This window comes from Orcinus orca, chromosome 7, assembly GCF_937001465.1.
Source record: "Orcinus orca chromosome 7, mOrcOrc1.1, whole genome shotgun sequence".
Taxonomy (NCBI): Eukaryota; Metazoa; Chordata; class Mammalia; order Artiodactyla; family Delphinidae; genus Orcinus; species Orcinus orca.
Window position 1 is genome coordinate 95,754,934 of NC_064565.1, and position 22,511 is coordinate 95,777,444.

Genomic DNA, 22,511 nt, shown 5'->3' on the forward strand with positions numbered 1-22,511 from the left:
TGTCAAGGGTATGTAAGGGCTATTCCTGATTGGTGAGCAAAGACTTGTGATAGCAGATAGGGGCTGCTACTTCATAGAGTCATCTGGAATTCAGGCAGTTGAGTTCCAGGTACCAATGAATGGAATTTTACAGACATTAACCCCTTTCATCTCAGTAATGAATTTAATCCATTGTTCTTTCATAAAATTCCCTTTTCTAATGATTCATACATACTGCCTAAAGACTTGCTAAACAGAAGAGTATGATTACACAACTGCTACTACAAGTCTTTCACATACCATTCAACTCACCCAACCCACAAAACTAAGAACTGGGAAAAAATTCACTTTTGTGTTTATATCATCCCTACCTATACTTTTTTTATTTTGGTACATGTTCTCTAAATTCAATCCAGATTCATGTCCAGGTAACTGATACCCTTATTTTGTTCCATGGGTGCCCCTTATATCATCATCCACACAGCTATGCCTTCTTTGACCAGAGTCCCATACATTTCCTAACCCACTCTTTTAGTCACTGCTTATTAATTTCATGCATAAAATAGGAGCTGTTCTATACTAAGATATACTGGTTCAATGTGATATTAATCTATGACATTGTATACTAATATATGAGACCTACAAATACTGGCTGTTACTCTAATGTAATGAGAAAAATTTCATAAGCCACACATGAGAAAGTCAAGCTACTTTCTTTACGAGAACATGGACTTCAAGCTAAATGGGATACAAAATTTTAATAGTGGTGATTTTGGGATTCATTATACAATTGTAATGACTACAAGCAGGACTTGATTAAGTTATATCTCTTAACATAAGTGCTACAATTATTGATAGGTTTAGGTTCTAGAAGACAGAATGGTGGAGGGCAAAGTAGAAACAGTGACTTATTGGTTAAAGCACATTGTGCAGAGTTTTGAAAATAAATTCCTGGCCATAGATACAAAGTTTTTAATAAGCTAAAACAAATGACTTGTTACTGTGAAAATTTAAATATAATGTAGATATGTTCTGTCCATTAAACTATCTATCTATGTATCTATCTATCTATATTTAGCCTCATTTCATTACTTAGAAGAAATAGGCACTACACTTTTTCAGAACATAGAGGTACAATACTACCACCAAAGCAATGGAAAGGACATTTGTTTTTACTTCTGGCTTCTGAAATAATGAGAATGGCTTATCTACTGCCCCGTTTATGTAAATAATGAGATTCTAAAGTAAACAGAGACAATTATCTGACTGCACATCAACAAAATGCCTTCAAGCAAAAAAGCATGACAACCATATTAGCTTTAGATTCTGGAAAATACCAGTGTAGAGTGAGGAAAATAAAACCACTAGGCAAAGTTCAAAACAATCAGATTCCACATATGGCTCTAACCCTGTGCCCTTTGAAAAGTTATTTTTCCTCTCTGCGCCTCAGTTTATTGATTGGTTGATTAGTTTTCCTTATCTGTAAATTAAGTAAATTAATTATCTGTATAAGGAATGTAAATACTACTTAATCAGCATAACTGTTGGAAAAATACAATAGTATTTTCTTCTGTAATCTTTAGCATTTACACGTATACTAAAAACAGTGTTTACTATGTATTCTCTTACAGTATTTACTATTTCTAGCATTTACTATGTAATCTCTTTTATTAAAAAATAATTCAATCTTCTTTTATAATGCATACAGTAGTACATCAGTGACACTCGTTTATCATATAATTCTAAGGCACTCAAAGAAGAAGGGAAAACTGAAGTCTTCTATCCTCCTGAAATTCAGGAACAGGTCTGCTCAGAAACAACACCATTTAATATGGGTCACACACCTAGAATATTCACACAATCCCAATAGCAGCAAGAATGATTCACTAAGGACAGAGGCAGGGCACTGATGATTTGTTAAATTTCACTGAGACCTTGGCCTCAAGAGTGAGAAAAATCTTGTTAAATTTCATGCCCTGAACTTCATCTGTATGTAGAATTATATTTTTGAATTTTCCCTGAGAATAATAACTGTAACCTTTTATAAAGAGTGGGTTTGTTCTCAGCAAAGCCAACCCCTCTACCACCCAACCCTGGGAACACAACCATCATTGTCACATGGAGAAGCCCGCAATGTGAAAACCAGAGGACTGTGCCTGTTTGTTCACCGTTATCAAATGCCAGCCTGGGGGCTCCCCCTGGTTAAAGAGCTCTGACGTCTAAACCACAGAGCAACATAAACTCTTCTTTAAAAAAAACTTTTCTGTGCAAACAGAGGTTTAGTAGCATGTTTTCTTCCTGGGAGGAAAAAGAACATGCCTCTTACCATGAAGGCTTCAAGATGTACTCATCCTTTGCAAGCTCAGTATTCTGAATAGTTATATGAGGCTTCCCATGACTGGTCAGCTTTAGTTTAAGAGTTAATAATGAAGGGCTCATGATAAGAAAATGATATTAATATGACATCAAACCTATGTTTTGTTGCCTTTCAAGGAAGTAATTACTTGAATCACTTAGAGAAAGTTTGAATTTTTGGTTAAGTTTTTATTTTTTAAATAAAAAATATCTTTACGTGGCATATTGAAAATACGTTTAGCAGAACACTTCTTCCTAATCTATAGTTCCTAAAACAATGCCTTAGGTATAAATTTAGGGTGACTGGAAGCCTAGTTTCAAACTTTATTTAAGAGAACAAGGGTGAAAGCACTTTTAATTGTCCCCTTTAGTGGGAGAAAAGAGTCAATCTTCTAATAGCTTTAAATAAATAAATACACAAACTAATAAACAGACAAAAAGAAAACTTAGGTGCATGTAATAGGTACTCAACTCAGTGTCATCTTTCTGTACTTTGCCCTCAGTTAATACAGTCTGTGATCTCAGATTCTAGGTATGTGATTTCTCAAATCCTGACTGTTGACTGTGGCATCTATCTCTGTAGATACACATACAGAAGTGGAATGTTTATCTTCAGAATGAGTGTGTGTGGGGGGGTGGGTGTGAGAGACACAGAGAGAGGTGTGTGTGACAGAGATAGGGAGAGAGGGGAGAGAAAGAAAGAGAGGAGACTATGATTGCGTAGTTCATTTGTAATTTACTCTTTTTCTTTTGGAAGAATATTTCAAAAGAAAGCCATGTGTTTTAAAACATAAAAAAGAAAACCAAAAGGGTTCTTGCAAGACAGACCCTAGAGCAGTTTGAAAACATCAAATAAAACCCCTCCAGCGTCTTCTCCCCATGTGATGCCTTTGTACATTCATTTCAGCCTGTGGGCACATTTCCCAAGACACACAAAAGGTTTCAGTGCCATGTTGATAGATATAAACATATATGAATTACTCATTTGCCATTGTGTACTGAGTTCCATACTACTTTCTATTAGATTGATTTTATATGAAAATGAGTTCTTGGAAGACAAATATTATTCCAGACTATGATTAGAAAACTAGGATTATAACAAGTTGATTATGCTATTCCTTGGATATGTGTCAACACCACCACAATATGCATGGTTATGCATCATAGTTAGAAAATATACATGCACAAGTGCATGACTATCTGTATCTGTGTGCATATTAATGCATATACACATATACATATATGTATTTTATATTTACTTGGAGAGAGATATATGTGATCTATATCTATCTATCCATCTATCTATTTACATAGATAGATATCCTCTTTTTCTGTTATCTAGTTATAAGCCTATTTTTCTGTTCCTCTCTTTGCTCTTCTAATTTATCTTTTGCTTATTTCGGGTATGTGTCTGTTTATTTTTCTTTTTAAGACTTTGACATAGATACAACCTGTTCACTTGTATGAATGTATTATTACAATTGTTTTACAGAAAGCTGATTCTGTAATCTAACATAATGAGTAATATTTTATATACTACCACTTTTCAATTTTAAGTCTCAGAAACTCTGCCTTACTTATGGGGTAAAAGGTACCTACAAACATGATATAAATCTACAAACGTACGTGAAACTCTTTAAGAAGGCTTTCCTAAGCCTTTATCTTTGGAGTAAAGACTCTAATTTAGAGCGTAACCCTTGAGCTTCATGTGGTCACTGAGTCTAGAAACCAAGCTGCCTCTCTGCAGTTTTGTCACATCTCCACTGTTTTGACAGCACATGGTTCATTTCTGTTTCACACACTGACAGAGAGCCCCAGGCATGCTATAACAATTGAGCTCCCAAAACACTATCAGCACCAGCCTGCCTTTTCTCTAGACCTTCAAGTTCTCAAGCAAACAATAAGTAGGTGTTTTAATTATTTTTTAAAAACCCAAAAAATATCTTTTAAAATCGATCTTAGCTTTTTAAAATAAGTCATCAAAATATCCTTACTGCAAGTTCAGTAAGTAGGGAGAAGTGAAAAATATACTTTGTATTGTTTCTGCTTATTTAGAACAAAGCATGAGCTATCTAGGCATTCAAATCCCATTCTTTCTTGTGTAATGGGATTTAAAAGGAAGCAATGATTAATGTGTTTCAGGTACAGTATAAAAGCAATCTCTGGGGAAAAGAATTCTTAGCTGAATGGGTAGCTCTACCCAGCAGAGACATTTGAATACTTTGAGAGGAACTAAGAAGTTAAGAAATGAACAAAAATGAATAGGATTTGCTTGGCACCACTGGGAAACCTTGGCTTAAACTCAGTATTTAAAAATCAACTAAATTGGTTTAGTTGCTCAGCTTATGTTCTTTTCTTTTTCTCTCGAAAAGTCATTCACAATTTTTGTTTTGTTGTTGTCATTGTTGTTTTTCTGAGGTTTCACAGACTTAGCAGAGAAGTAAAACAATTTATTAAAAGAACAGTGGGTCAACCTTTAATGACATATAGCTAAATGTAAATGCATGTGGATACTATTGCTACAGCACATTGTTAGGACTATGCTAGGAAATAAATAGACAATGAACAATTAAATCCTAATAAAGTCACTAGATACCCACATGGAGTTGCATTTTTAATTAAAAGCTTGAACTTCAGTTCCCAAGTGTTCAGAAAATAAAAATACAATATCATTGTCTGGATTTGGGAGGGTTAATGTCATGCCCTCACTTGTTCTAAGAAAGGAAATTAAACACTAAGAAAATGTGACTCACACTTTGCCTTAGAACATTTCCAGGATGGTAGGCAGCAGGAAGATATCATCATGTGATTAAAAAAAAAAAAGAAAGAAAGAAAGAAAAGAAAGAAAACTAAAAACAAACCAAAAATTTCTTCTTCTATTTCGTAATTAAAAACTCAGTGCGAGAGGTATTAGGTGATATATCTAAGGTACAAGTGGGAAGAAAATATGAATCTTCTGTTTGCTAGTGAGGTTAGGCTTTACTAAAATCAAATACATCCGTCAATAAAGAACCAATACAGAACACATCATAGAGATGTGGAAAGGATTAACTAAAAAGTTAATACTCTTAAATACTACCACTCCATTGAGGACTATATAAAGAAGGAGGAAACAGGAAGGGAACTAACATATATTTTGTGCTAATCACTATGCTAGGCAGTTTGGATGCATTCTTTCATTCAGTTCTCATTTTCAGATGAGGAAACCAAGGCACAGGACTTAAATGATTTTGACGTTTCCCTTGTTAGTTGTGGTGCTAGTATGAAATTTCACATTTATCAGTTTTTAAAAATCAGGTTTGTTTTACTATTTCAAGCTGCCGGGACTAGAGGAGAGTGTGTTGGAAATATCATTTTCATAATCTAGAAACATACCTTCTCATCTAAATGACATAAACTAGATTTTAATTTTGATCATAAATCAACATTATCAGGAAAAAGTTTCATTTCTGGATCAAGAATTTTTCAATCATTTTACTTCTGAACTCTATTTTTAATACTTTGCCCTCCCCAAAACTATTCCTGACTTTACGCCCAAATCTCAGAGTATGTCTTGGGTACAACAAAAGCTATTTAATTCTCTGTGATTGTTTTTCATTTTTTCATGGGTGAAGTGCTAATCAGAGAACTATAAACTGCAACAATCAGAGTTGGCTCTTATAAAACACATCATAGATATGTATGGATTTTCAACTTTGTATGTTCTCTGTATTTCACTGATTTCATTGCATTTTGTTCACAGGATATTTTCAACTTTACAAACTAGTTGACTTAAATAATTAGTTGCAATTTTAATTAGAAATGTTTTACAGAACAAAAACCACTTTGGGGGCCATCATTTTATGTTTATCTATATATGTGAAATTTAGAAATACACTATTTTTGAACCTTTGATTTCTATTAATTTGACAATTATATATTCCTCTTTACCTCTTCTTTAAAAATCTAAGATTTTGTGATTCAGAAGGAAAATATTTCAAAGTATTCTCTGGTATTGAATAACTTACTAAGTCATATTTTAATGAATTAAATGTAAATGAACTGAAAAGATACACTAAATCTCCCCCTGATTTAAATTTAAATCAGACATCAAAATTGAATGAAATGGCTCAACAAATTCTATTCAGTTTTAAACATTTTTAAAAATATTTTATATTTAATAATAACCAAATGTAATATGTCACTGCCATAGTAATATGTATTAAATACATAAAACAGTTGAATAGCTACTTAAATTATGCAGATAATCTTCAATGAAAAGGAGTTGCTAACCTATTTTGTGACCTCTGATGTATTTATTTTATGCAAGTGATAGTTAGATTTTCTTAATTTTTAAGAGGCACTTGAGCCAAGACACTGATTCTTGACCCACCCCTTTCTGTGAACACCATAGGCCTGCATTTGAAGCATGATACAATTTTAATTGCAAAGATTTATCATTATGATATGTAATTTCTAAATACATGAAATGACAATGTAATGCATAGGTGTGAAATTCAGCCACACATTCACTATGTGAAAAGTGATAGCAGTGACACAGGCTGCTTCTCTGCTTCATTTCACTTTTCTACTTATGTTAGGTAAAAGATATATTTATAGGTATGCCAAGTACTAACTACTTCATTATCTCTTCCATCTTTTCCTTGCAAAACATACTAAACAGTATTCTTTGAATGACACTATAAAGCACATGTCAAATTTCATAGTATTTTGTAGATAGGTGATGAATTTGGATTACAACTGAGTCATAAACGAACTCTAGAATTACTTTTGTTTAATTTTCTTCCCTTTAGTGAATGAGAATTCATACCTAAGCACATATAGATTGAAATATATTTTTAAAAAAACTTTAAAATTGTTAACTCCCTCTCTCTAATACCTTAAATAAAATCATTTTTGGAATAATATAGTTGAAAGAGCACTAGACTAAGACAAGGATCAAAAAACATACCTTGACCAAATGTACAACTTCTAGAGCTAAATCAAAACAAAATAAAACACACACCAAATATACTTGTTTATCTGTTTTTGTTTTTGTTTTTAATTCTAGTGTTAATTTTAGAAAAGGTTATCAGGCCATTTCCCAATTAGGGCACTTCACTTAATTCTGTTAGTACACTCCATCATTTTCGTTCCTAATATCTGTAGGAATAAACCTAAATAGCCTGCAGAAATGTTTTTCAATATTGTGAGAAATAATTCATCTACTTATGCAGTCTGCATCTTTTTTACAATAATTTAACTTCTTAAGTAAGGTATCTACACTAAGCAAAGCCTCATTAGGAAATAGAAGAAAGAAAGATTGAATGAGGAGTATGACCTGGACCATATAAGTAACTTCACAGATTCTCCATTCATTCACACATAGCAGGAGATGATAAAAGTTCAGTGTCACATGATCTCCTTCCTTCTCAGAATCTCTATAGCATGGTGATAAAGGAAAATCTGGAATTATACCACCTGGCTTCAAATCTGAACCCCATAGATTATTGTGAGCTCTGTGGCATGTTGCTTAATATTTGAAAACTGCAGTTTCTTCATCTTCAAAATGTTAATAACCACAGTAACCTACTAATTGGAGTTTTATCATAAGGATGAAGAGAGACAATATTTATAAACCAGTAACGTATATAGTAAATGCTTATTAATTATGGATGTCATCATTATTATTATTGTTAATAATAATAGTAATAGTAGTACATACATCCTTGGATTTCTTATGCTATATAGATATTTTGTTTCCTAGATTTATTATGCTAAAAGGGGCAGGTATAGTTAAAAACAAAGACACAAAGACTAAAAGAATTTTAGTGAAATTATAGTTTAGAAGCTAGCAGAATTTATAGTAGGATTCTTGATGAGACATCACCAGATGTATAATTCTACATAATATAGAACCAACCCACCAAATATTAAAGCAGAGTGTTTAGAGGATTTGGGAACCATTAAAATTGAAATAGATATTTTCTCAATAGTTGCCAGAATATGCTCATTAAATGCCGTTAAAATATCTAATTAAAGTTTGAAGTCCCTTTATTTCATAGCAGATTGAAAAATCAAAAATGCTCTTTCTAATATCAGCTTTTTTCCACATTACTGATACCACAAAAATCAAACCTCTAATTTGCATCACAGCGCAAATGAAATTGTGTGAATTGAATGGTCTTAGAAGGAAGAAAAAGGTTATCATTTTTCTTCACTTTTCCCTGCAGGTATTCCTCAAAATTGTTATGGTTATTATGATTTAATAACCAAAACAATCTGACTTAGCTTACAATAGAATTATAGTTAGAAAGTATAAAATATATTTCACAAAATGGGCCATAAAGTATGAAGAGTAGGAGAAGGGTAAAATACTATGAGAGGTAGAATAACAGAGAAAAGCATTGCACTGAACTTCCAAGTAGACTGGTCAAAAACATACAAGTGAAAACATCTTCTTTTCTCTCTTATATCTTATAATAATCTAACTGATATGCATTACTAAGAGAGGAATGTTTAAGGGACATTCCTAGAATAAATGATTTTTTTTTTTTACCTTTGAAATTATTTCCTTCTCTTTTGCCAGTACCGTCAATAAGCCAATTAAATCCAGGAACAAAAAAACCAATAATTCAAATTTCCTGTTTAGTAATGTTTATTACATCAAAAGGTGTTAAGCCATGCAAATTCACTTTTACCTATTCTCTGATAGATACAGATAAATGGAAAATACCATTCATTATTTATGAAATATTGGCCATTTCTATTGCAACTTGGTTCAAATACTTCCACAGTAGCTTTACCATTACAAGAACAGCTATTGTGCTATGATACAGAAAATAATAAGAGGTTTGTTGTATCTCTATTTTCTTTATATATTATTAATTTATCAATTCTAAAATGCATACAATTTTCATATTTAATATTGCTAAGATCTCGATTTTTCATACAATCATTTACATTTATGCTGGGATTTTACTTTTTCTCTTTTTTAGTGTTGCGTGCAAACAATGGCCAAAATTATTTTTTCAAAATTAATGATGACTTAAATTTGATGAAATATCGTAGTTACCTATTTGATAAAATGTTTCATAGAAGAGTTTCTTTTGTTATCTGTTATTAAATAAATATTATGTAACAAAGAAAAACTTTCAACATAAACTGGAACATCCTAAAGATATGGGCATTGTCTGTGCCAGAAATAATTCTCAGCAGACTTTTCAATATAGTTTCTTAGCTGTAAAAGTCATTAAAATCTCATAGTCCTTAACTTTTTCAATGAACTTATTTAAGAAATAGACATAGGGACCTACTTATAACTAGATGCTTACACTGTGGGAACTGAAAAGGGAGAATAAAAATCTCATTTATAAAAAGTCAGATTTCTGACAAACAGAAATCTAAAGTCATAATAATTAGCAGTTTAAAGCATATTAAGAAGCAAAGCACGACATCCAGAACCCAGCTTACTCAAATATAATATGGTTAGGTCCTAAATCACAAATGACACCTTTTATAATTTATAATTTGATTATATAAGTCAAACATTCTTTCAATGGTTGTAAAAATAGACTGTTTCTATTATTTGGACCAAAAGCATTCTTCTTCTCAAGTAATAATGAATGACATTTATTTCAGGAACTGCATTTAATGCTATATGTAGTTTATAATTCAACTTTCACAACTGTCTTATGAACTAAGTGTTCTCATTACACTCAGTTGAAGAGGAAATCAAGGCTTAAAACATTGAATCACTTGCCTCAAAAAAGGATTTCAACGGAGGAGGTCCGGATTCAGAGCCTGTGCTCTGATTCTCCAGGCTTGTAAATTTAATTGCCTCCTGCGTTGGGTGCAGTAAAATATGCTGTCCTTTAATGCTTCACTATCTAATATGATTGCCACTAACCACATCTGGCTATTTAAATTTAAATAAACTACATTAGATAAAATTAAAAATTAATTTCCTTCATCGCACTAGCCACCTTTCAAGTTCTCAGTAGTTACATTTGGCTAATGGCTACTCAATTATGGAGCACAGACTGAATGTTTCTATCATCACAGAAAGTTCTATTGGACAGTGCTGCTTTAGAAGGTAAAACAGATTAAAATGAAGGCACTTAACTCCACAGAGATGCTTGAGTAAAAAATAATAATATAATAATTGGGGAAAATACATTCACATTGCAGTTGTTGGGTAAATATTTGTCAGAAATATAATATTTACTGAGAGAAGACAGGTAGAGATAATTTGGAATAGTTCATGCCTCAGTACAATGTCTTGAATATAAAAGTGGAAGAAAACAAAGCTAACAAATATTTGAATTGACATCATTTTCCAAAAGAATCCTTAACTTTACCAGTAAAACGGAGTCTATTAATAAACATTTGAGTTATGGCTGAATTCAGTAACTTCGAGTTTTAAAAAACTGTAGTAGAGGGGCTTCCCTGGTGGCGCAGTGGTTGAGAGTCCGCCTGCCGATGTAGGGGACACGGGTTCGTGCCCCGGTCCGGGAAGATCCCACATGCCATGGAGCAGCTGGGCCCGTGAGCCACGGCCGCTGAGCCTGCGCGTCCGGACCCTGCGCATCCGGAGCCTGTGCTCCACAACGGGAGACGCCACAACAATGAGAGGCCCGCGTACCGCAAAAAAAAAAAAAAAAAAAACTGTAGTAGAATGGCAGTAGCTATGAAATTAGTTAATAGATCTGATACTTTAAAGTCATATTCAGTATTTATCGTATTGTCATTTTATGTGTTTGCTTGTATTTTATTGTCAACTTACCACCATTTCCCATACATACATTCATGATGTATTAAAGTATTATACAACAATTAAAATCAGGAAGTTCTTTCTAAAACACAACCTTCATGTCTGCTGTTTAAAGTTTGGATTGTTTATGCTTACAGCCATTTTAATATTTCGCTGACTATGGCCTCACCTAGAGAAATTGTCCTAAACATTTCTTAGCAATGGCACAATATGAAGAGATGAAAAATAGGTCTAGATTCTAGAATAAGGTGCCCTTATTAGCCACAACACTTTAAGCCTCATTTCCTAGATGTAAAATTACAATAAAGATACTTTCCAGTGTGTGAAACAAAGAAAAGGAACCCTGAAAGCATTTTGTAAAGTTGAAACTCCATGACAACATGGGAAATTATCAGTATCATGCCTTTGGTAAACATGGGAAGAGAACAACATGTAGCCTCATTTCTTATCTCTGGCTGAGAGTTTTAGGGTCTGCCAAGCTTGGGGCTGCCTCCTCTAACTAAACTTGTCAAAGACTCCACACGTTCTTTATTCCCGCTCAAATACAGTTGCAGGCTATCCCCAAATACCACTTACACTGCTTCTCGAGTTCTGATGTGCCATGAAGCAATGCTTCTGGTCCCAATGTTGTTTGGTGACTGGGAGTGATGCAGAGAATTTGCCAACTCTATTCAGTTGAGTATCTGCACGCCTGGCAAAGCTAATGTCCTGGGGTAAAGATGAGGTAGCTATTCTGATATCTTTGCTTTTTTTCTCAGAGTGAAATCATGGACTTATGGTGATAACAAATCAATTTCTCTTACTACATTTAAGACCTCGAGGAGCAAAGATTTTCCTCCATCTCTAAATGTCATAAGCAAACAAGCATGGTGTCTCAACAAATGAGCTTTAATAAGGGAATTTGTTGACCTTACATATTTTCTTAGAATATATATGCTTTCTCTTAGGGAGGGGAATATACAGATCTTGGTGTATCTTAGAGACAAGAAAGAATAATGACAGGGGTTTAAAGACTCAAGCAGGAACTTTTTCTGAGAGACTCTCATAATGCTAGTTTTTCCCAAAATTTTTCCTAAGGATTCTATATCGATGAAAAAGAATGTAGCTCACAGAATGGGACCTTTTAGGAAAACTGAATGGGATATAAATCAAGGGGGGTGCTTTTTATGGGCTGAGTAGATTTTCTTAGTACTAGTGATTGAAAACATGATGACTAGTGGAGAAAAAATGGTTCTGTTCCTTGAAAATCCCTCTTCCCATGTCTCATTTCTCCAATAACAATCTCCCCTCTGATCAGTCGTATAGCAGGAGATATTCCCATTTTACCTTCATTCAATTTCATAAATTCACTCATCAGTTCTCTAAAGCTGAGAATGAGTCCTAGAAATTTGCTGAAATGGTCACACTATCTGATCCCATATTTATAACATTTTCTTTCAACTATATTTCTGTTTTACTTCTACACATAAACATATTGTTATCGTTTTCCTTTTCTAGTTAATATACACTGTTTGATATGACAAGCAAACAATTCTTCTTTAAAAAATACTGATTAGAGTATCAATTTTAGAAATTGCGGACCTGATCTAAAAATTGACACCTTCATAAGAATGTGCCACTCTTTGCTGATTGCATCCGACTCACAGCATTCTCACTATAGGTTAGTTTTGATCAAATCATTTTCCAACTAATTTACTTTAAGCTAGGAGTATTCTTGGAATCATTTGTTTTTTCCTGCAGATATCACAATATGCTGAGTGCCTCTTCTTATGTAAATATTGGTAGTACCTTTGTCAAACATCGTATTTAACAGCAATCCCTGAACTAGGCTGGTTGAAGCCACTCATACATTACTAAGACCTTTCACAGAGCTGCTGAAGAATGCTTAGAGACTCTAGTGTCAGTAAAAGAACTTAGAATGAATATGTCTCTTGTCTTGGTCAAGACAAATGTCAGGGCCAATGAACGATGAAACATGATGATGGGAATTTGAAATGAAGGGCTAGGGCAACAGGTGCTTGGGGTGAGACACTGAAAGACTAGAGAAGAGCTGTGAAGTACTGAAGGCAGCAATCATACTGAAAGTAGACAGAGAAAAGCCTCAGGCTTCTCACCACCGAGGAAGAGAGTTTATACTTAAAGTAATTTCTAAGTGGTATCAGAAGAAATGCTGAAATTTGGAGCATCTTTTTGTCTAAACAAATCACTTGTCAAAGCCCCAGTGAAGCAACAGGAACCTATTTGAATATGCAGAAACAGGTACAATTGTTTTGTCAGTGTATTGACACAAAGGAAAGCTAAAAACAAAACAATAAGAGAACTAAGATTTCCTAAGCATCCTCTATGTGAAAGATACTGTGGTTGACAAGTTCCCTGCTTTATTTTGTTAGTGCCTATAACTAACACTGTGAGGTGGAATTTTCCTCTCAGTTTTAACAATGAAGAATCTAAATCTCAGTGAGACGTGGACTCTTATGTGATGATATGACATTTAAACAGAGATTTTTCTGATTCCACATCCATGTTCTTTGATATACACTGAGTCAGTTACAGGTGGCCTGTCTATTTCAAAATTAGATTATTTGACCATTAGAAATAATGCCAAAGGGGGTTAAGAAATTTAAACATTAAAAGGTGCTGCATTACTCTGGTGAACTATTTTACTTAATAGCCTTTGCATACTTGAAGGCAGACATTCAGATGTAATGCTCAGATGTGACACTGTTCAAGTGTTACATCAGTTCAGATGTTGTATCTCCTAGACTAAGCATTTAACTTTACTTTGAGTCTGTCAGAATTCAGTAAATTTAATACACCCTTATTATTGTGGGCTCTCAAAATAACTTAAGCATTTTATATTTTGGTTACTTTTTTTTTGTCCACATCTCAAATAATAATCTGAGGTGACACAGTTAACCAAACAATTAGAATAGCCATAATATACTAAAGGCATTAATATATGAATCTGTAGGTCTAAAAATATGCAGCACATTTGGTTAACACTTGGAAAATATAAACTGTGTATTTGTATCATCCTAAATTTCACCCATTCAAAAGATATATTCTCATAATTCATAAGGTGAAAATTCAAATATTCTTCAATGTGAAATTTGTTAAGAAAAATGAACATATTCCTGTATTAAATTTGTACTGGACTTCCCTGGTGGTGCGGTGGTTAAGATCCACCTGCTAACGTCAGGGGACATGGGTTCGATCCCTGGTCCGGGAAGATCCCACATGTCGCAGAGCAGCTAAGCCTGTGCGCCACAACTACTGAGCCCACGTGCTGCAACTACTGAAGCCCGCATGACTAGAGCCTGGCTCCGCAACAAGAGAAGCCACTGCAATGAGAAACCCGCGCACTGCAACGAAGAGTAGCCTCCACTCGCTGCAACTAGAGAAAGCCCGCGCGCAGCAACAAAGACCCAACACAGCCATAAATAAATAAATAAATAATGAATAAAAATATTTGTACCTGGCTTATCATCATTATAAATAGGCCATGTATACTAGAATATATATAAGTACACAGATACTTCTCAAAGGTTCCTTCATATCTACAATATATTGATGAAATTGTATAATACTGTCCACCATTACTAACAGATGAGGTAATTTTATAAATTATAAAAGGGAAAAATAACAGTGGTTTTTATGTCCCATATAATGAAATAACCTTTATATTTTGGCCAGAAAGGTGACTAAACAAGTAGGAGCTCATCAACTTAAGGTTGTAAGTATATTATATTAAATGTTGGCTTGAATTTCAAAGAGGAATATTTGGCTAAGAAGGAGCTGGTAAAAAAATTATCAGAACATCATCACTGGGAATGATTAATAAGAACAACAGCCACATGCAAGTGACCTTAACAGAGGAAGTAATAATGAACTCTGTCCAGCTCTGTCCTCTGATGCAGCAGTGTCATTCCCAGTGGCCTCGAGGTGATTATACGCCTGAAGAGACACACTGATGGAAGTATGTTCTCTCTCTTGACCAGAAAAGGATGACCCAGTGTTAACAGGGCACCTAGAGCTTGCCATGACAAGTTCCTTATTCCCTTTTGGATTGTGTGGCATATCCTTAGTCTAGGGACCTGCCTCTTCTCCACTCTGCCCCACCTCACCCATAATGAACCAGGGAAATGTGAGTGGCAGCAGTAAGACAAGTCTTTCTGGAAAATATATTTAAGTATGTTTCTTGTCTTTGGGCACATCCAAAATAAAAGTATCTAAGTGAGATCTGTAGTAATGTTTATAGTCCAAGGAATAGCTTTTGGTGAGCATCAAGTTAAGTTAGTTAGAATGGGTAAAGTGGCGAGTTAATTGATATATGTATAAGTGGTAACCAACCATTAACCGTTATATATGACAGTCTTCATGTTAACCGAACATCCCTTTTACACAAAGATAGAGTTTGCAGGAGGCATACATACTATTATAAAGGCATACTAGTCTAAAGTCAACACAGCAAAAAAAGATTTCAGGAGAAACATAATATGGATACATCAAAAAGCTTTAAAATCTCAATCTCAAAATTATTTTTTACAACACTAGTATTTGTTATTTATCTTGCTGAAAGTGCTCAAAAGGAAAATTTTGCTTAAAAGGAAAGTTCTCAATAAATTATTATTGCCCTTGTAATGGTTTACCATTACGTAAAGTTGGTGTTAGACAAAATGGTAATATGGAAGAAATTTTATTCCTGGCATCTTTTTTATTTCCAAATTCTTTTATACCCACATTTCCATCCAGGCTGCTAGTGTATTGTTTGCATTCTCACACCAGTCGAGAGTATATTTCTTGTCATTCAATCAAAAACTTATCTGTTCTTTGTACCATTCCTTCTCTTCCTTCCAGGAGATAATAAATGAATGAAAATTATTTGGATCGAGTAAGTGTGAAGAGATTAACTAGATATTTTGCTACCATTTCTTCGTATCTTTAATTAATTAGAACATTGTTTCTCAAACTTTAATAGTCATCAGAATCATTGGAGGGATCCTTAAATTTGGTGGGTCGCATCCCCAGAATTTCTCATCCATTAGTGCTCAGGTGAAGCCCAAGAATCTGCATATCTAGAACAAGTTCCCAGGTGATGCTGATGTTGCTGGCCCCTTAAGAACTGAGTTAAAGGGCTTCCCTGGTGGCAAAGTGGTTGAGAATCTGCCTGCCAATGCAGGGGACACGGGTTCGAGCCCTGGTCTGGGAAGATCCCACATGCTGCAGAGCAACTAGGCCCGTGAGCCACAACTACTGAGCCTGTGCGTCTGGAGCTTGTGCTCCGCAACAAGAGAGGCCGCGATAGTGAGAAGCCAGCACACCTCGATGAAGAGCTGCCCCGCTTGCCGCAACTAGAGAAAGCCCTCGCACAGAAACAAGACCCAAACACAGCCAAACATAAAGAAAGAAAGAAAGAACTGAGTTAAAAATTTACTTCACTACTGTAGTTAGGTAGTGAGACATGTGACTACTCAGCAGGTTTTCTATTTCCCCTCATATTCCACAAGGTAAGTCTAAACTTAAGGCCAGCCCTGGTAGCCCTACTCTTAATATTTCAATAACATTAAATTAAAAAAGGAAAAAAAGTTTACCAATTTTCTTTGGATAGCCCATCAACAAACAAAATAAAACAAAAATCTTTTCAAAACACGAAAACAATCTCAACTAAAGTGAACTCCAATGCTTGCTTGCTACTTTAATCAGGTTACCTAGAACACTGAACTCTGTAAGATATTACTGTAGAGCAAACTTTATCTTCAGTTCCTCTTTGATGAAGAGCTGAACAGTTATATGCCTCCTGTCCTTCCTCGTACATTCTTACACACAAACACAGTCGTGCTGACTGTATAACTTCTGATTTTCAAAATTGGAGTTACACTCCTGATCTTATTACCTAAAATACGAACAATGATTCTAGATTATCTCTAGGAATAATGTTGGCATGTAATTGTCAACTATGTAACAAATATATTAAAATATCTGGAAATTTCCCAAATTGTCTAAATTTTCCACCGGTTATTTTACTGTACTTTTCATTAACTCATATTCAAAAAATGAATTAATAATAACTCTTGAACAAATACATATTTTTTTCTAAATACTCAAATCATTCTTTTATTCATTTATTAATTACCCATCTCTACTGCTGCACAGGAAAATATAAGGCTTCTTGGCAGCTTAGGGAATAGTAATATTTTTTAAATAATAGTGTTATATTTTGATTGAAACAAGTCAAACAACTGTCACAATCATAAGTAAGATGTGGTGTAAGCTCACTCAATAGACAAGGTATGTTTAAATGTGGCATAGTTTGACAAAATAACTCCTTTTTAATTTTTTAATAGTATTGATGTTAATGTGGAAATAAATAAGAACTCTTTAAAGACTACTTTTATGTGTGAAAAGATTCTTCAAATAGCACATATTTTGGAATAACATAATTTAAGTATCATAAAAATTTGAAGATAAATTTATTCAATTTTCCTTTAATATAATCAGAGAAAAATCATGAAGAAAACACAATGCTTCCTAGGCAAGTTTTAACTAGCTCATGTTATTTTTAGATTCCTAATTTCAATCATTCAATTTTTCTCTATCTGTTCCATTTCCAAAAATCTTCCTCCTATCATTATTTCCATGCAAGTAGCAATTTAGTCAAATATCCTGCCCTTCAATAAGAAGACTATCTTTGAAAGAAAAAAAGGTAAAAATGTTGATGAAGGAATCTATAAATTCTGAGCAATTTGCATTTACCATTATGTCATCAATTCTATAGCAATCATATTCAAAATAAATAACATAATCAACACTCCTTTCTTCATCCAAAATATCCCAATTTTAGCTCATGTCTGGATAACTATGAAGCTACTTCTAACTTAAAATTATATATTTTATGTCCACTGTAAATAAAAGAAGCATATAATTTTAATAACCTGACAATATTAATCTTATCTGTTTCTTAATATTTTAAGGGAATACTTCTAAAATATTTCAGATTCCAATATCAAGAAACAACAACACTGTGTGGACTCAAACACACACAAAGTCAATAGATATTTTGATGCAAAATATATAGATCATATTAATTTACATTAAATTAATAATTCAAACTCCTTTCTCTCACTGTGATATAATTACTAATTCGTGCATTTTGGTTACAGGCACATATGGCAAAATTCACAATTAGAATCCCTGTACCAAAACTCTGAACTATATGAATTGAAAAGATATCAGTGGGATTGCAAGGACCAGCTTACAAAACAAATTCCCTCAAAGTGTTTTTTGTAGCAAGATGATAATTTAAGTTGTTAGCAATTACCTATTTCCAACCTTAGGGGGAAAAAATCACTGATGTTATTAAAGCATTATGAGAACGAATTACTAATGGCATTTAGTGAGTTACTCAATAAAAAAAATCAAAACTGGATCAATACATTAGATATGTTTTTCAAAAATAAGGGATTATACAAAAAGCTAGATTAGTGGAACTAGATATAATGGTTTGTGTATTTACTGAGCTGTAACGAAAGTGAAAGTTAGGGTATTATTGCAGAGATTTGATGATATGGTCCACTGTTCACCTAAGACCACCAAACATAGCTTTCTTAAACCTGCTTCATATCTCAGTTTTCAGTCACTGAGCATTTCCTTCGAGCGTACTTCTGTTCAGCTGAGATATAGTCAGACTGCATTTACAATATCTGTACATAAAACAAGGGAATCGCAGGGCATCATTTCTCATAAAATGAATAAACAGTATATACTTCAATGCTTTATAATGTTCCTCAATGTAATATACACTGGAGAAACCATACACCCATATGTGTGTGTCTATTATATTGATAATAAGAGTACATTTGTTATTTTATATATTTTCCTTACCAGTCAAGTTCTTCAATCCAAGTTCTTGAAGTCCAAAGTTTCCATCTTTTCTGTAGTTTAAAAATATTGCCAAGGCATATCGATCTTCATAAAGTTTTGTCCCACGAATAATGCGTAAATTCTCCAGAGGCAGATAGCGAAACTGATTAAGAGCCACCAACACGTAGCCTGTGACTTCTCTTATAGACTGAAAAGACACAAACAATTGCCTGTGTTAAATAATTAAAAACTGTTTGTCAGTATGTTTATGTAGTCATTTAGATAAAAATGAGTTATTTAATTCCAATTTTCAGTTTTTAATTGAATACACTAATTTCCATATTATACTATAAATAATTGCCTTGACACACAAGATCACAAGGGTTAGAATCTCATTTGAAGAATTAGTTGTATTTTTTTAAAAGTCATGAATGTGTTTATAGTAAAAAGAATGAATTTTATTGTATGAAGCATTCCTCATATTTGAGATCTGAATATAATGAAAGGAATAGAGATCTCATTCTCCGACAGACTAAAATGAGGTAAGAACACATAACCATCAATCAAACTTTATATTTAAAAAAAACAAATTGGTAAGCTTATCACAAATAAAACAAAGATGCATTAGTTTGTAGACTGTAGACTGTGGGACAGATTTCAAGCTGCTATATTAGTGTTTAAATCTATAGTTATCAAAGAACAATTGCCTTATACATCTCTGGCGAATATATGCATATATTTATATATATAAATATGCATTAGATACTGATTATGGTTTCTAATTTGATTACAACCACAATTTTTATTTTGACTGTTTATTGTTTAAATGTAGTTGTCTATAATATAAGTTAATTACTTAAAGGTTTGTGAGACATTTTAAAGCAAAAAAAAATCACAAAAAAGGCTTTAGGCTTCATCTAAAGCTATAGATTTTAGTAAAATGCAAATAATGACAGTAGTGGATATATCTTATTTTTTTAATTAAACATAATTCAAAAGTGCTCAAATATTTGATATTATTTAATGTCAATTTCATGCTATTTTAGATCTCTTAATTTCAGATGTCCCAATGCTCAGTCCTTGGTCCTCTCTTCTATCTACTCTTCCCCCCTTGTCTTACCCAATTTTAAGGTTGATGATCTCCAAACTTTTACATCCAAACTCTCTCCTAAACTCCAGACTCATAACCAAGCCTACTCTGCATCTTCACTTGGATGCCTCATAGGCTTCTCAGATACACCATCCCAAGACTGAACATTTATCTTCTTTCCCCATCCTCCCAACAGTCTTGGTCATCTTAGTTGATGTCAATCCATCCTTCCTGTTATTCAGGCCAAAGTCTTGGGATCATTCTTGACTTCCCTTTCCCACACCAAATGCAATTCATCCTATTTGTTCTATCTTTAAAAGGATTAGCAATTCAACCACTTAGGGCATCCACTGGTATCCTCTGAGCCACCGTCATTCTTCATCAAGATTACTGTAACGGGTCTCCCTGTTTCTACGCTTGATCCCTTTTGGTGTATTCTCAGTTAAGGCTAGCCCTGATGTTTTTAAAACATAGATCAAATCATGACACTTCAATTCTTAAAACTGAAATGCCTCCCAAATCACTCAGGGTAACAGTCAAAGTTCTTTCAAGGATGAGTCAAAACCTATATCTGTGTTGTCCAGTAGAGCAACCACTAATCATACGTGGCTACTGAACAACTGAAATGTAGCTCGTACGAACTGAGATGTGTTGTCAGTGTAAAATACACTCTGGATTTCAAAGATTGCATGTTGAAATGAAAACATTTTAGATAAACTGATTTTTACTAGATGCATTATTAAAGTTGATTTTTACCTGTTTCTTTGTATCTTTTTTTGTGGCCACATGAAAATTTTAAATTACATTTTTATGGCTCTCATTGTATTCCTCCTTCCTCCTGGATGGTGCTACACTGTATGATCTGGTCATCATTCTTTTTCTGACTTCTCTTTTTAACTCTACACCTTGCTCGCTCTTTCCAGATTTGCTGGTCTCTTTGTTGTTCTTTCAACATGCTGAGAATGGTCCTACCTCGAGGTGCTCACTGTACTTTTAAGGGCCTGAGCGTCTCTCCCTCTTATTATCTTCTTGGCTGATTTCCTCACTGCCTTCAAGTTTTTGCTCAAATCTACCTTCTCAGTTGAGACCAAGCCTGACTGATCTATTTAACATGGCAACCCTCCCATCTTTCCTTGCTCTAATTTTTATTGTTTCTATAGTACTTCTCACACGCTAACATAATATATAGTTTATATATTTACTACATTTAGTATTTATAGTCTTTTTCTCTATTTCCCAGAATATAAGCACTATAAGGGCAAACATTTTAATTGGTTCACTCATGTTTCCCAGGGGACCAGAACAGTGCTAGTACTTAGTAAGAAACCAACAAATGTTTGCTGAACACTCTGGCTCTTCTCTGGCCATACCTTCACCACTAGGTAGTCTACGGAGTCCAGAGGAGTACCCACCCGCAGCCTGCAATGCCCTCTTCTAGACAGATCATGCTCCAAACCCCTGTGAACCCAGAATTCCATTCCTCAAAAGCCACCCCCCACACCCGAGTACAGGGCCTGTAATATCATCTTTCCCAGTTCTGTTCTGTTCCCCAGACCACAGACTGTGCCACCAATTTGCATACAGTTAAGAAAGATGGGTGGTCCAGATGTTTAAGGGGAGAGTGTATGGATCCTGGATGTGTGGACTAGAGTGTCCATTCACTTGTGTGCAAGACCTCTCACAAAACTGGATAGAACTAGGTGAAGGAGGGGCTGGAAGCTGGAGGCCATCTCTCTCTATGCCACCATATTCCTGAGGAGTCCAAAAATTCTAACATTTCACTTGGCTTTCCAGGTTGTTATAAAGATATATCCATCAAAATGGGAGGATAGAACTTATTTTATTGAATAACATTTGCTTGATTTATAATAAACAATAAGCCCCACAGTATGTAGGCCTCCATGTATATTGTCCCAGGTCCACAATTCTTTTTTTTTTTAAATTAATTTATTTATTTATATTTTTGACTGCACGTGGGCTTTCTCTAGTTGCAGCGAGCGGGGCCTACTCTTCGCTGCGGTGTGCGGGCTTCTCATTGCGGTGGCTTCTCTTGTTGTGGAGCATGGGCTCTAGGCACGCAGGCTTCAGTAGTTTTGGCTCACGGGCTCTAGGGCGCAGGCTCAGTAGTTGTGGTGCACGGGCTTAGTTGCTCCGCGGCATGTGGGATCTTCCCGGACCAGGGCTCGAACCCATGTCCCCTGCATTGGCAGGCAGATTCTTAACTGCTGCGCCACCAGGGAAGGCCCCAGGTTCACAATTCTTAAGGATAAACATGCTACCACTCATCATCGTGATGAGTAGAATGCTAATAGAGCAAAGGTGGCAACAAAGAGACAAGGGACACATGAAACTACTCATGTCTGGCATCAAATTGGGAACTCTATGTCACAACAGGAATTCCTGAGACACTGAGCATTTTGGATTGAAGAGATGAATGCTCTGGGGAATGGGAAGAGGGGTTAAAGATCAGCAGTG